The sequence below is a fragment of the Herpailurus yagouaroundi genome, unplaced genomic scaffold (assembly GCF_014898765.1).
Source record: "Herpailurus yagouaroundi ecotype Mexico unplaced genomic scaffold, PumYag 28, whole genome shotgun sequence".
Taxonomy (NCBI): domain Eukaryota; kingdom Metazoa; phylum Chordata; class Mammalia; order Carnivora; family Felidae; genus Herpailurus; species Herpailurus yagouaroundi.
Genome location: NW_024412376.1, coordinates 88,690,370 through 88,706,472, shown reverse-complemented (window position 1 = coordinate 88,706,472; position 16,103 = coordinate 88,690,370). Strand labels below are relative to the sequence as shown.

The 16,103-nt window shown below is 35.0% G+C and overlaps 1 protein-coding gene across 17 annotated transcripts in view; it reads left to right on the top strand.

The window, feature by feature from the left end:
- Positions 1-16,103, top strand: part of BMPR1B (bone morphogenetic protein receptor type 1B) — a 414,391-nt gene that overhangs the window by 342,279 nt on the left and 56,009 nt on the right. The window contains exon 1 of one of the 17 annotated variants that reach the window (XM_040478155.1): positions 2,626-2,831. The exons of 13 other annotated variants lie outside the window; for them this stretch is intronic. The gene's annotated coding sequence lies outside the window, so the exon portion shown is untranslated. Of the gene's footprint in view, positions 1-2,625; positions 2,832-8,773; positions 8,973-16,103 lie in introns of those variants that run through there. 3 more of the 17 variants (XM_040478094.1, XM_040478146.1, XM_040478084.1) reach the window with 3 other exon arrangements.

Here is a 16,103-nt window from a genome sequence, read left to right as displayed (position 1 = left end):
TGAGTAATATTCCATCATGTATCTTTTTAATCCATTCATCAATTGATGGACACTTAGGTTGTAAGCATCTTGGCTGTTGTAAAATAAAATGAGTTCATTATTTTAAAATGAATTACATATATTTAAAAACTATTCAGTTTTAATTTCTAATATGGTAAATATTGAAAACTATAATTACATGAACAAAAAATTTGGTGTCTTCAATAATTTTTAATAATGAAAGGGGTCCTGATAACAAGACATTCGAGAACTGCCATCTGGAGGAGTCCTTCTTGCTCTTGGAGACCAGAGCTTCTCTCTCACTTTGGCCTGTTTCTCACTTGTTTGTTTTCAGGCAGATCACCTCTCCCATCTCCAGGTCTCTTACTCATAAAATGAGCATTTTGAAGAATACATTGTATGAGATTTGTAAATAATGGGGTATAGATAAATGATTACATCTTATTTGATCCTCTCAAAACCTCCTTGAAGTGTAAATATTATTATTATGAAGTATTTGAGACCAAAAAAAATTTAAGAATTTGCCTAAGGGCATAACTAATACATGGTGGAACAGGAATTCTTATATTTTGTTAATATGATATTTAGTACCCTCTTTTCATGCTGTAGATATGAAGAAAGAATGAAGCAAAGCAGAAGTTACGTAGAACTAGAATGTGCTTGAAGAAGAAGGGAGGTTAGAGAACGTATCATCCTACCGTCTTTTTTTTTTTTTTTAAGATTTTATTGAGTGATCTCTACAACCAGTGTGGGGCTCGAACTCACAACCCTGAGATCAAGAGGTTGCATGCTCTACTGATTGAGCCATCCAGGTACCCCTCTTCTTACCATCTTATTTTCCTGGTAAAGTAATTCAGGGTGTATCAAGTACAGTGTTGGGACCCCGAAATTGCTTTGAGCCTGGCAGCATTTTAACATAATTATTGTTGTTCTTACTTAGTCTTTTTTTATTCTTCTTTGTTTGGCCAGACCCAAAGAACTCAAGTATCTTTGGCAAGAATTATGCTTACCCATGTCACAAAGATGCTAATGAAAACAAAAACAAAAACAGATGAGAAAGACAGCTTATGGTAAATGACCATAACCCTCTATGACACTGGCTAATACTCATTACTTCTGTTGCAACAAAATTACCAATACATTTTTTTTTCAGGCTGGAGGAACTCCGTACATGTTAGAAATTTAGCAGAAGTGATTTAAAATGGGTATATGAGGGCAGACCTGATACTGTGTTAAAGCAAAAAGAACTGAAGGTGTTTGAAACAGGAAAGCGCTTATGATCAAGACCAGACAACCCATCTCCTCAGAGCAGACTAATAAGATTTCAGGATAACACTTCTGGTTTTGGTGATTCGTGGAGAGGAGGGTGTATGGTATTGTACTGTGCATGCTGACGCTTCTGCTTTTCACCTACAACCCAAAGATACCTTACGGAGGGTGGAATTAAGGTTTGGTACCATCACTCTGTTATGTGTATTCCTTTTTGCCTTGCTTTACAGCCCCCGTTTTATTATTCCTAAGTAGAATTTAAAACAAACTTAATCGATTGAGTTAATAGGCTGTGTCAGAATAAAACTCAACGTTTATTTAAACAGAGTTTGTGTAAAATAAGCTCAAGAGAAATGGAAGTTGTTTCCAGACTACTGTGTTAGTTTAATTTTGGAAATTCACAACCGCTCTTCATTGTTGGCTGTTTGTCCCGTCATTCCGCCCCCACTCCCACTGTCTCTAACACAGCATAGCCTCCTGTCAGTCTCTTCAGATCCCTGTGTCAGTAAACTCACTTTTTGCAGACTCACAAGCATAAATAACTTTATATGTATGTAATATTCTCTCAATATTTAAAAGTAAATGTCATCCTTAAAATCTGCCTGAAATCAGGTGGGTGAAGTCAGGAATATTCCTATTTACATCCATACCCCGATTCTGTGTGTGTGTGTGTGTGTGTGGTGTGAATGGTTTCCTGTGTTTGTAGCCGGGCAACTTGGATTCATTTTTACTCTTCATGTCCATGACTAGTTACGATCTTAGGCAATGGGAGGTTATATGTCCTTTTCCCAAATTCTTTATTAGGTCGGGATAGAGGTGGAAGTAGTGAGACCTGTTATAGGGTCTGCGATATTTTGGTTACCAGAGCAACCACTGCTTCTTGCTGCATATGATTCTTTTCTTTAGAAACACCTGTTATCACTCTTTGTTACTCATCCGGGGAATGCAATTATGGGAAAAGCAGTCAGTGTGTGGCACTACCATATTATGGTGTTGACTCAGGGTCATTTCCTTCACACTAAATTTCTAATCTAGACAGGTATGTTTGGCTGAGTCTTTGCTAGTGATCTAGTTCATTCATCGGTCTTCCTTACACAAACATGTCCTGAGAACCTGTGTTTACTGCCGACGCCTTCTTGGTGAATCATCACTCTGCTGGTGTTTTAAATAAACTTCTCTGGACATTCTGGAGATTTCCAAGTCAGTAGCATAGCCCGGGCTAGAACTCATGATTCTTACACCTGTTTGGAGTCTAGTTATCCTGTTACACGTGTGACTTCGCCTATTGTAAGAATTGGTGCTTGGTTACGTGTTTTGTATATAAGTTACTACATTTTGATTTAAAGGCACAAGATAAGCACATCAAGTTTTCCTTTCAGGGTTTTTTGCCCTTTCTTTCGTACACTCGTTTTCTCTTTGTCCCAAGACCTTTCTTCAGCTGGGCTGATCTAGACTGAGCAAATTACTCTTTGCTTATAACCCAGGCAGGCACGTATGATGGCAAACCATCCTCCGTGAGAGAGACTGTCATCCTGGCTGTGCATCTGGGGCTGTGAGAAGAGGTGAGGACCCAACAGACATGCTGGGGTGGCTCCCCTGGGATGACGAGCAAGGATGAAAGCTCACGAGCAGGGAGGGGGGTGTGTTGACTGGAGGGGGACAAACAGGGACATTTTACACCTGGTGTTTTTTATCTCACAGTGAGAGTGGGAAGGAAGAAAGGAGACATCTGGGTCTTTACGAATGTTGAAGTTTTTGAGAAGCCATTGGGGGTTGGGAGACCAAAAAAAATTGAGAAAGGAAAACAGAAAAGGATCTCAGATCAAAAAGCATATTCTGGTTATGATGTGCACAGGTGTTATATGCAAGTGATGAATCAGTGGATTCTACTTCTGAAACCAGTATTGCAGTACGTTGTACTGTAAGTGAATTTGAAAAGGAAAAAAAAAAGCATATTCTGCACGTACACTCGAGTAGAGAGAGCCCTGCTCCTGGTTTCCGCATGCATTGTAGAATATTGTTCATGAAGGCCTCTGAGTTCGCTGCTATTAAGAAGAAAAGTCAAGCCGAGAAACTTGACGTGTGTAGACATGAAATTTCTAAGTAAGTATATCAACCGCTGTCAACACTGTGGCAGAAGTTGAGGGTGCCATGGAGCATCCTGCTCTGAGCATTAGCTCTCGTTTGGGGCATCAGCATTTAGGCATTTGATGATGGTCTTGAGAAGGGGAAAAAGAAAAAAATGTTTTAAATGTTTTGGTTTTTTGATCCTTAGCTGGGGGAGTTTATTCAGTAGTGAGACATTTTTGAGGTTTGGAAAATTCCAGGAACATTTGGCAGGAAGAGACAGGTTTTGTGGCAATAATTTGTTACTTGTGGATCCTCACTATGGACACGTGTGGGTTGTGTGTGTGAGAGAGAGGGAAGATGAAGGGTTATATAAATACTGAATCTTTTGAGTGACTGTTAAATATGACTGACAGTGAATTTTTAAGTCAAAATTGATGTGATTTTTCTGGGTCGTTAATAAACATAATCAGAAATCTGTGGCTGTTAGGTCATTTTACTGGGAGGTAGAATTTTTCCAATCTTGATTGGAACCTAGTCATTTAATGGCAACAGTATCCTTCTGGCCACTTCTTTTTGTAAGAAATTAAGAATGTGTCATGTTTAAGTTGCTGTTTGTCTTTAATAGAGGTTGTGAACCGCCAGGCACACTTTTTTTTTTAGCATAAGCACTGGTAATTTCAGATCTGAAACACTACTGCCATCTTTCTCTTTCCGTCTTGTTACATCCACAGTCAAAATATAGAATGGTTTTCCCAATGCAAAAATGGCCATTAATGTGAACCAGTTATTCGTAAGCATTTGTCACCGATATCCTAACATTCAATCAAGTTTTTTGTGGGTTGTCATAGTTATCATGATATGACGTGAACTTACGTCTATTGATATTGAACATTTTATTGTTGTTGAACCTGTTTTATGGTCAGTGAGAGTGGAACGGAAGAAGCGATACTGGAGAAAACATTAAAGGTTTACGAAGAGGCGGTGGTGAGTTTGCTGTTACTAGCAGAGAAGCTTGTGAACAATACTGCTAAGGAATCGATCTAATGAGATTTGGGATGTTTTTAAAAATTAGTCAGCATTAGTGTAATATTCCTGCAGGGAGCATTTGTAATGCCCACAAGAATGTGTTGGTGGAGGGATCAGATTCCAGGCTAACCTTCGGTTGCTTTCGGTAGTTGACATAATGCACACCTGTGTGTTCTCTTCCCTGACCTCAGAACTGTTTTGAAAAGCTTCTGACATCTGGGAGTGTGAAAAAGAGCAGATTTTGATTTGTTTTCTGGCAAGTAGGAAAAGTAAGTTCTAAGTGTAGTGTTTTACCTGTGTATGGTACTTGCAGTGAGGGCCTTGATTTATCTTCTGTCCTTCTAGACAACTGAAGAATAAAACCTCCAAGGTTCTGTGATGGATTTTTTTCTTAAAGCATTTTAATGTGCTGGAGGTAGATATATGTGTGTGTGTATATATATTTACATAAGTGTAAATAAATGTAAAATAGCACCCAGGTTGTATTCCTTTTTCTCAGAAGGAATCGTTTAGAAATTATCTCTCCAAATAGTTAAATTGTTTGTGAGTAGGAATAGTGCTGACGAAGAAAACTCCTCTAATTCAACTTTACCCTTGATATAGTGATGGGTAAAGCTCCCCTTGATAAACATACATTTATTCAACATTAATATTACTATAAATGTCACTTAAGGGAAAAGATCAATTTATCAGTAAATTTACTTTGAACTTGAACCACACTGTGATAACTTTGGTAACTGAAGCAGTTGGCATTTTACAATACATTATGATATATATCTTTACTATTCAAGGTATAAAATAAAATGTTTAATGTTTTTTATGTCAGTGTCCCTGGGACCCTAGATTGATTTTTCTTAAAGTTCACAGCTTTTTCTTTTCAAAATTAAGGTCACTTGGTTTGGCATTAGCAGCTTATTCCTTGAAATCCATTTAATTAAGTAGCTTCTGCTGTTTATCCTAAAATGCAGATAAATGGCTTTCAGCACACTGTTTATAGTTTAATAGTTCCTGAAGTGAGTCAACATTATCAGCTAGCGTCTACATGTCATAACTAATGATCTGTCTGCTTAGACTTTCTTGCTAGTGAGGAGACACTGAACTCAACAAAGGCAAGAGCCTGGCAGAGCTGGGGGGTGGGGGGATTGTTTTTGGGATAGTGCCTATTGGATAAGCCTATTGGTGCTTATTGGTATGAAATTGGAAGAGAACTATGTTACCTTGACCACAATTTTAGCATGCATGAAAGCTGTCACAAAGTGCTGTGTTCTAAAGACTGGAGTGAAAATATTTCAGAAGTGTCTGTTAGAGGGATTTGTTTTATTCCAGATCATCTATCTAATTAATAATTAGCGCAAGTTGAATCCTATACTGGTCAGGCTGTTTGACATGATAAAGAATGGGAGTCATCAGCAAATTTTCATATTACTACCAAGTGGCTACGGTGGTTTTAATGATTAAAGCAAATATTTTTTTGTCTGCCAAGGAAGATGGAAAGAAAATAAATAACTTTAATTATTAAGTAATCATTTATCATAAATGCAGCCTATTCATTCTGGAAGAACATCACACTCTTTCCTTAGGGAAAAGAACAAAACAAAACAAAGAACTTTTTTTTTTTTTTTTTTTTTTTTTTAATATTTTTTTGGTTTTGGGGGAGAGAGGGCAGAGGGGGGGGGGGACACAGAATTGGAAACAGGCTCCAGGCTCTGAGCCATCAGCCCAGAGCCCGACGCGGGGCTCGAACTCACGGACTGCGAGATCGTGACCTGGCTGAAGTCAGACGCTTAACTGACTGCGCCACCCAGGCGCCCCTAAAACAAAGAACTTCTATGAGACTTTGCTCCTAGTGAGGATCAACAGGCCTGCTGGCCGTACTAGTTCAAGTTGATAAATTTTACCAATCTCTAATTCATTAAACAATAATAATTCTTGCTAGAACTTCCATACTGACTTATTTTCTGGGTTTTTAGTTAGAGAATAGGGCATTGCATAGGTAAACATTGAGAATGGTTCCGTAATAGCTGAAATACCAACTCTTACATTTTGGCGAAATATTTTGTTTGATCTCATATGTTCTTTGTGAATGTGGACAACTTTCTAACTAAACTAAGAGAGGGCCACTGTCCTTTGCTTCCATACTAGTATCACTAGTCTCTGGGAGCACTTTGGTAGCTTAAATAGAACATGAGTAAGTATATATTTCTTACCTCCTTAGTCTGATTCTGAACTTCAAGATCATATGCCCAATTTATCAAAATATTTCAGAGCAAAAGATATAATACACATAGATATATCTCCCTTGTTGTTGATGTAATTTATAATACTGAAACATCTGAAGAAAGAGTTTATGAGAGGTAATTATATTTCATCTAGCATCTGTGTATTCAGATTTTTTTGTTCTTTTTTTTTTTGGTTGTGTATCATAAGATCTCACACTTGTAACTATTTTAAAGAGGAGGAAGGAAACATTGTGGACTTAGAATATAATATGTGGGTACATACATTATTAGCATAAATGAGGAGATACAAATTGGATAAAGAAGGGCAAAGGAAGAAAATTTAAAGGTAAGATCAGTAAGCGTTTTCAGAGTCTGGGCCACTGAGTCTACTAGGCTTTATACAATTAAAAAATAAAAGTAATAAAATTGCTCTTGGAGAATGTTTTGAAAACTTAAGCCATTTGTTTATCAAAAGAAGGACAGCTTGAGCAGTATCAGGCCAGAATGTTCCAATGTGTGCCATACTCAGATTTAAGATAACACAATCATTGTAATAACATAGCCTCAGTTCAGATCTTTCCTCAGTGTTTCTGCCCAAAAGTCAACAAGATTGTCCTTTGGCAACCTTATTCCTATAAATCAAAGCAAAGTGGATGGTGGTTCAAAATCTCAGCATTATTTTAATGGCCAATTAAGTGTAATTTCAGAAAAAAAAAATTTCCACCTTAAAATATCATCTGTATGTTGCTAGTCATGTGCATACCCAGGACCCAATTGAACCATCTTATTTTATTTTTGATGCACAAACTGGATTATGGGAATAGTTTAGGAGGAGGTTAATAGAACATGTTGTGGCATACCTCCTAAATTTTGGTCCTCCTTCAGCTGGCCTCAGAGTGTTACTTGGAACTCTAAATGCACTAGTATCTCTAACACCACACTCTGAATATAAGTTCTATGACTTGTCAAATTATGATTAGAGGGAATGTTTTTATGGACACATGAATTTTTTTTTTACTCTGCTGTTCCTAATATATATCATAGAGAGTTTGAAATATTTTTTTTTTTTGTAAACTGCTTGGCTTAGCAGGTAATAAGTATTTAATCAATGAAAAAAAATAAAATATTAAACATTTTCTTTAATGCATATATTTAAATTTCATTTACATTTTAAAATGGATATATTTTCTTCATTTCATCTCTTCTCGTATATATAAATGAATTTTTTGTTTTTATTTTTTAACCATCTGCTATTAGGAAAGGGTATCTGTTTTTTTGGATAAGGTTTTTAGATTATTTATTTAAAATGGCACAGATAGTAGCCTGGGGGCCAGATGGTTTTGTGTTTATATAAAGTGTAAAAGGAAATGGAGTGTGAGCGTTGGTGTGAGTGAATGGTCAGCAGCCCTTTTATGACTAAAGCACCAGAACAACAACAGAAAGTAACTTCCATTCCACTGTTTGCTACTAGATTTTATGGCTCCTGAGCATAGCGGCCATGTTTTTCTTCATCTCGGTGAAATCAAAGTGCCTTGCAGACAATACATGTCTCTTAAATCAATTTGGACTTACTAGTAATTTCATGCTGGTTAAAACAAATATTTTATGCTCATTTAGCCATAGACGATGAATAAGACAGTTGTGTCTCAAATGCAGATTTTATATCAAAAATTTTAATAAGCCAAATGATATGGTGGGTTTAATAAAAAGAAAAACTTAAGGGCATGCATTTGGATTTCAGTTTTCCCAACATTTTGAAAGGTTCCAAATTATAAGAGGAATTTGACTTCTAGGATTGGTAAACCTCTTTAAAGAAAGACTTAAAAATGTTTACATAGCTGATGAATCTGTGAAGCTGTGCTTATTTTAAAATAAATTTAAGGGTTGCACATTTAGGTACCATTCTGAGTGTCAGAAGGGTAGTATCAAAAATAGATTGCTAGATATTTAAATGTCCTATATTTTTCTGCCTTGCTTATAATCAGAGGCAGCTTTTAACCATCTGGAAATGATATATAATACACTGTGGTCAGTGGCTTTTTTTTTTCTTTTCTTTTTATTTATTTTTTTGATTCTAAGGTTTCCTTTCTCTTTTACCTTTCCACTGTCATATGCCATGTATCCTGAACATAGCTCAATGCCTGACTGGAATAATCTGTCTTGCCAGCTTATAATCAAAGGGAGGACTGAAAAAACAGCTGAGCTGTATTAGGCAGCCACAGTCTGGACTGCATTTCTTAACTGCTGAATAACACATCACAGGTGCAGGATTAGTGCTGCCTACGGTGCTGGTCTTTTTAGTGGAAACCCCTAGCAATTCTGTGCCTCCTCCTCATGTCTCATCCCAGGGAACCTGGCAACGATCTATCAAGCGTACAGAAATCAAAAGTGAGTAGTGGGAGAAGCTTTATATCTTGCAGAGCCTGTTTTTGCCCTCCAAAAAGTGTTAGCAAGACCAGTTAAGCCAATGCCGGCACACACAAAAAAATTAAAAAAATGATAGGACTTAATCTTTCTTGGCATAGACGGTGGAATAGAGCAGTTCAAGGGGTTCAAAAATTTTATGCACAAAAATCACATGTCAAGAAAACGCGGTTTGGCTTAGCCGTCCCAGCAGTGTATATAATTTAGGATACTTTTAGACTCCTAAAATTTTTACAAATATTTTGTGCAGTATATGTGTTGCAGTGGGGGTGTGTGTTTATCCTTCCACACTTTCCAACACTGCCATGGTTAAAATCCAGCGTTGTGGCTGTGTTACACCTTGTGGTGTAATTTAATTGTTCGTAGTTGCGACATCGGGAGTTCTTCTGTTTGCTCCGACATGTAACTCTAAATTCATAGATTATAAAGGTCAAGGTTGCTTTCTTCCAAGTTGGGTTTTTAGAAAATGCAAAACTGTGTTAAAAGTATGATTTAAGTATTAAAACAAATGAATGTTTCGAAACTGTAGTTACTAAATCACTTCCTTTTGATCAAGTAGGTTATGAATTATTTTAGCGAGGTAAATACGCACTCAGAAATGAGGGCAAATATGTTTTAGTATTCATGTCAGTTTTGGTATCTATCTTAGAAATCCTTTTTATGCAGCATAACACATACATGTGAACAAAGTCATGTAGATAGCACTGTAGATTTTGAACAATTGTTTCCGTACAGTTTTTGTCTGAAAACTATGATGGCTTTATAGTGCTCAGATTTTGTCTTAATACATTCTGTTGTTGGTTACCATTATTCCATATTGTTTCACCAGAGAGAAACCTTTAAAGTTATTGGTGATGATAGTAGTTGATAATAGTGAATTTTAAGTTAAGATTAAAAAAAATGTATATGTATAGTCTCTATGTTTCATGCCTCAAATATTTAAACATTTGAAATAGCAATATATTTGTATTTTTAGGTCAATATGAACCTTAATTAAGGTATCCTTAGCAGTTATCCAATTAGAGGTTATAGAAATGATTGGAAACAAAGGGGTCCTAAATGCTTTCCAGGTTTTTTCCTTTGGGGAAAAAGAATAGCATGAACATGGTGCTTTGGTTTCTGATCTGTCTGCCTTTAAAACTTTAAAACTTACTCTGTCACTTGTCTCCTTTATAGGAGTCTGTTCAGAGTAGTTTTATACATCAAGCAGTCTTGGCCTTGATGAGGCTGCAGAATAAGTGTTGGTGGGGTGGCAAGTTGAACATCTACTTTGATAAGCTTCAGCATTTGCTATAGCAGAGCACGGAGAGGAGTCACTGAATAAAACTGTAACGCCTGGTGTGGAAATCTGCCAAGTCCACGTTGATTCTTTGACATTGTTGTCACGGGGGCTGTGGTTCGGTTTCTTTTCCAACAATCTGGTTTTGAACAGAGATAAAATACAGAGACGCTTTTAATTTTTACCTCATCCCATCAGCAGTGATTATGCTATTTTACGGATATAGATTGACGTTTAATTTGTAAACACTGGTCACTTGCTTGTCAAGTTCATTATTTCTTATATTAATACTTTTATTAAGATACCTATAACCATGTTGTATTTTTTACTATTTTCAAAGATTTTTAATTTATGTGAACATTTGGTTGAGTGCCTCTAAGTTCAAAAACATACTAAAAACTGAGGGAAAGGTTAACTGTTGTTCAAAAAGTATACATGTGACGTCCAAAGAGGTATATTCTGTTACAATCAATTATTGTGTTTATTCAGGCTCATAACTCTGCATTAGTTACCTACAAAACACATAAATATAAATATGTATGTTGTCTGTTCACATTTATGTAATATTTAATCTTTTCGTGAGTTGCTCAAATCATAATCTAGCATCCCATAAAATAAAATACTTATGTGATTGACGCTTTCACTTTTTATCCAGATGTTTTGGGATTTCTTGGTAGGGCTTTTATGATGTAAAATGTTGAAAACATGATTATCCTACAGAACCTGAGTGATGTGGTAATGTGGATGTGTGAGTATGGTGAAAACAGAAACAATTGCCAGTAAATGGAAACATGTAGAAATATTTTGTGATAAAAGCCCTAGTTCCTGTAGAGAACCAGCACATCGCTAACGTTTTTAAACTAATATGTTTTCTTAACCTACTCAGCAGTGTCAACAATAAACCACTGAAACGAAAACCTGTCAGTATCCCTGGTTTTTGTGCTTATGTTTTCTGTAAGAGATATTGGTTCATTACTGCCACCCATAGTAATCTTCCCTCCTATGCACTCCTACCTAGGACTTACTTATATTTGACAATTACATGTGGCATTATGACATCTATTTGATTGTTTTCATATACTGTTTTATGGTTTTCCATATGTAGTTGATTTGTCTCACCATGTTCCACATGTAGTCGATTTGTCTCAGCAGCAAGATTGTCATTTTGTTGGGGGCTTTTCAAGGGTTCTGGGCCATTGTGTTATGATGGAATGGATTTAATGATTATTTGCTAAATAATTAATGCACAACAGGAAAAAGGAAAATTAATAATATAGTAGTTGGCTTTGCACAAATTCTTGATGTTTCTTGAACCCAAAACTCTGTATTTTAAAGACTTTTTGCTCACAGGGATGAGTCTAAAAAGAAAGGGAAACTAAAAGTAAGTAAGATGAAGCAAAAGAGAGGAGAATTGAAGAGAAAGGGAAACGCGGGATGAGATAAAGAAGATGGGGAGAGAAGAAAAAGAAAGAAAAATAGAAAACAAAAATGTAGGAGATGAAGGAGTGGGGAAAAGGAACAAAAGAATTGAGGTAGAGAAAGAAGAAGGTGAAGAATGAACATAAAAATTGAAAAATAAGCTTACGCAGCACAGCAAATGACAGTGATGTACTATTATTCGCTCTTTCTACTTGCAAGGAACTATGGCAGGTCTTTCCTGGGAATATCTCATCCAGTCTTTATGGCAAACCAGTGAGTGCCGCTGCTCCTCCGTGAAGGCGAAGTGACTAGCAAAGGGCAGAGAGCAAGGGAATAGCGGATCTGGGTTTGAACTGTTTTGACTGTTTCATCCTCTGTCTTGGTCAAGGCTGGGCCCGCTGCCTGGTGACCATACCTGATACCGATTTCTCATCTGACATTTCATCCCCCTCTATAGTATTCTCAGGAACTCACCACGGAATCTTACCTTGTCCCTCTCTCCTCTGACTTCTGAGACTCTTGAAGGAGAAAGGCTTCCATGTGCAGATAACATTACAGCTAATAAGAGAAAGTCTACTCTTCCCTTAAAATATATGATTTTGCTTTGGTATTTTTGAATCAGAATTGTATTTGTATTTGATTGCTTTTAAGAGTTTAGGCACATATCCCTTTTATTGGTGACTGGGTTTCGTTTTGTTCCTATATATTTTTCCTAAGTCTTTGTTGCAGACAACATAGAAAATTTATTTGAAAATGGCTTCGTACAATAAAAGAGGGTTTGGCAATGAATATTGAGGTCGGGCCTTTGAACTGAATTAGCTTATTAGACAGTAAATTAAGTCACTGAACTGAGTTAAAGGATTCAAGGTTTAAATGAAGACAATAAAAATTAATAAAAATTAGTTATCTATTTAAACCTATTATTTGAGATCACTAAAGTTATTTTAAAGATTAATATTATTTGTAAGCTCTGATTCAAATTTTATCCCTGCTTATCATAAGCTTTTGTTTTTAACCAATGTATTTTTGTTTGAGAAAGGGAATGGACATTAGTTCACATTATTTATTATCATAACAGCATGAAAGGAATAGAATAGATCATTCCCAAAGCAATACTGGCCAGTTCAGTGCTTTCAAATGTTTCTTCACTAATCTTTTCACCCAAGATACTTGAAGTGTAAACTTGTTTCATAGGAATTTCAGTTTCTCTTCTTGCTCCTGCCTGCCCTCTGGTGAAGATGGGGTATAACAGTGAAGACACTTAGAATTTTGTTAGTTTTTGAGATATGCAGAAAGCTAAAAAAGAAAAAGAAATGAAGAAAGAAAAACAAATTACTAGTAGATTCTGCGGCACAAAATAATCAGATGTCATCTGACAGTGAATTTTGAAGAATCTAATCCAATTCTCAGTGCCTTGTGTTTTGCAACTTAAGTGTCCTTAATTATCTATGTTGTTCATAAAGATTGTTCTATGGTTTAACGTGACAGTGGATTCTGATATTCTCTTCACTATGACGTATGAAACCATCTTTTATATCACAAACTTAAAACGGTTTTATTTATGATAATTTTGAAGGGATAAGAATGTTACTAAGAAAAAAATTAATATAATAAAATATACTTCAAAATATAATGGACGAATATGGAAGTTAAAATTTATCTCTTGGAAAGTTCTATTGTACGTTCATTTTTTACATTTACTTTTATTTTTCTGTGTTTTCTGAGTTTTTGTAAAAATCTTGTTTCATTTTTCTATAAAAATCATGTGGAAGAGTACACAATAATATAAAATAATATAGAAATATTTTAAATAATTGATTTGTTAAGCACATACATCAAAAATGAGTTATTTTATGGTGTTTATACCAAGCTACAAACTAATTGTCCACTGATTCCAAATAAGTACCTTAAAGAAACTCTTTGTAACACTGCCTTATTTCCTAACTTATACAAGAAGAGATACCACAGAAAACTTGTATATAGCTATATATAAATCTATAAAGTAGCTGAAAACATATATATATAACTGTAATATGTTATATACCTATTATATATGTATATATATATATATATATACACATATATATATCAAGATACTCAAGAAAAATAACTTCCTATTTAAACTTTGTAATTCAATGGAAGTCACATTATTATATGATGATCATTAGGTTACTTCATGAAGTTTGATTAATTTGCAAGGAATAAATCTCTCTTAGGTATGAAAATCGTAAGGATTATAAACATAATTTAGTTGTAATTCATTAAGAACACACACACAAACATGTCTTGAACTGATCTTGTGGTTCATTTGCTCTCTAAAGATCTCATGGTCCTCTGAAAAAATGAGAACTAATTTTAGATTGGTTTTTACAGCCCTACTTTTTATTACCATCATAATTTGGATAGTTAACTACCTTATTAACTGTAATGTAACCAGCTATGTCAAGCAGACAACATCTGAAGTGTCTGGATTCATACTGTTAGGGCAAAGATTGGTATTAGAGAGGCAGACACAGAGGAGAGGGGAGGGTAGGAGGGAGGAAGGAAAGTGAAAAATGGAATGAGCTTCTAAAGAGTAATTTATTCAGTGAAGTATTTACTTCTAAGAAATTTCTAGAAGTCAGGCTTTTCCATTTGCCCCCCTACCCCTACATTTTTCTGTCAGGTTTATTTATAATTCTGTTACTAACTATGAAAGCCATAATTGACTGGAAATCTACTGAGAAGAAATAATCACTTTTGTTGAAATTTTATTCAACGTAAGTAGAAGTCATTCACTATTTAGCTTTCCTTAGTAGAAAAAATTTTTAATGGTTTCACCTGTTGATTTAGAAAATATGATGTACTAAATTGTACTTAATGTTTCTTTAATGATAATCTTTCAGTTGTTTTCATTGATTATCTTTTATGTAAAATTTAACACATAATCAAGTAAAATGAGGACCTAATTAATAAAGATCTTACATTATTTGAATTAGCTGACTAAATCAAACACTGTTGTCTCTTAAAGTCTGCCTTTCTCCTTTTTCAAGTGGAGAGATACTAAAAATATAATAAATATAATAAAATATGTAAAATAAAATTTGACAATTGTCTTAATTAGACATCTAATATTTGGGATAAATCTCCATTATTGCTATTCCTTTGTTCATCTAAATGCTCACATTTATCATATATATGTGTGTGTGTGTGTGTGTGTGTGTGTGTGTACACACACACACATATATCTTTGTGTTTTCTTCTAATTCTTATTTTAGCATTATTATTATCTGGCTAAATTCATGGTTTTATAAAATCATTATTCTTTATATACATATAATTGTGCTTTTTATGCCTTAGTTGCTGCTTCAGATGTTTGAAAATGTCTGGCTTATGTTTGTGAGGCTGGTTTGATTTTGAGCAAATTTAGAATGGCTTTATATGAAAGTGATTTTTTAAATAATTTTTTTCATAATGAAAACAGTAGATAAAACAGTCCAGTTTCTTACTATCCCTTTTTCTCAAATGGGAACTTGCTATTAAGAAGATCTTAATCAGTAAATAAAAACCTCCCAACATACAAAAGTCCAAGACTAGATGACTTCATTAGTGAATTCTATCAGACAATTAAAGAAGAATTATTATCAATTCTTCTCAAATTCTTCCAAAAAAACAGAAGAGGAGGGAACACTTTCAAACTAGTTTTATGAGGCCAGCAGTACCCTGATACTAAAACCAGACAAGGACACCACCAGAAAAGAAAATTATGAACCAATATCCCTGATGAACACAGATGCAAAAATCCTCAACAAAATACTTACAAACTAAATACAACAATACATTAAAAGGATAATTCACCGTGATTGAGTGGAATTTATTTCAGGGATACAAAGATGGCTCAACGTCCACAAGTCAATCAGTGTGGTACACCACATTAACAAAAGGAGGAATAAAGATCATGTGATCAACTCAATAGATGCAGGAAAAGCACTTGACAAAAATCAACATCCATTTGTTGATTGCATCAACAAATGCATCAATAAAAAACCTCTTGGTAAAGAAGGTATAGAGAGAACTTACCTCAAATAATAAGGACCATATACAAGAAGCCCATAGCTAAAATTATATTCAGTAATTGAAAAGCTGATAGTTCTTCTTCTAAGATCAGGAATGAGACAAGGATGCCCACTCTCACCTCTTCTATTCAACATAGTATTGGAACTCCTAGCCAGAGTGGTTAGACAAGAAAAAGAAATAAAAGACATCCAAATTGGAAAGAAAGAAGTAAAGACGCCACAATTTGCAGATGATATTGTACGTAGAACACTCTAAGAGTTCAATTAAAAAACATTAGAACTAATAAATGAATTCCAGTAAAGTTGCAGGATATAAATTCAATATACAGAAATCTGGTGTAT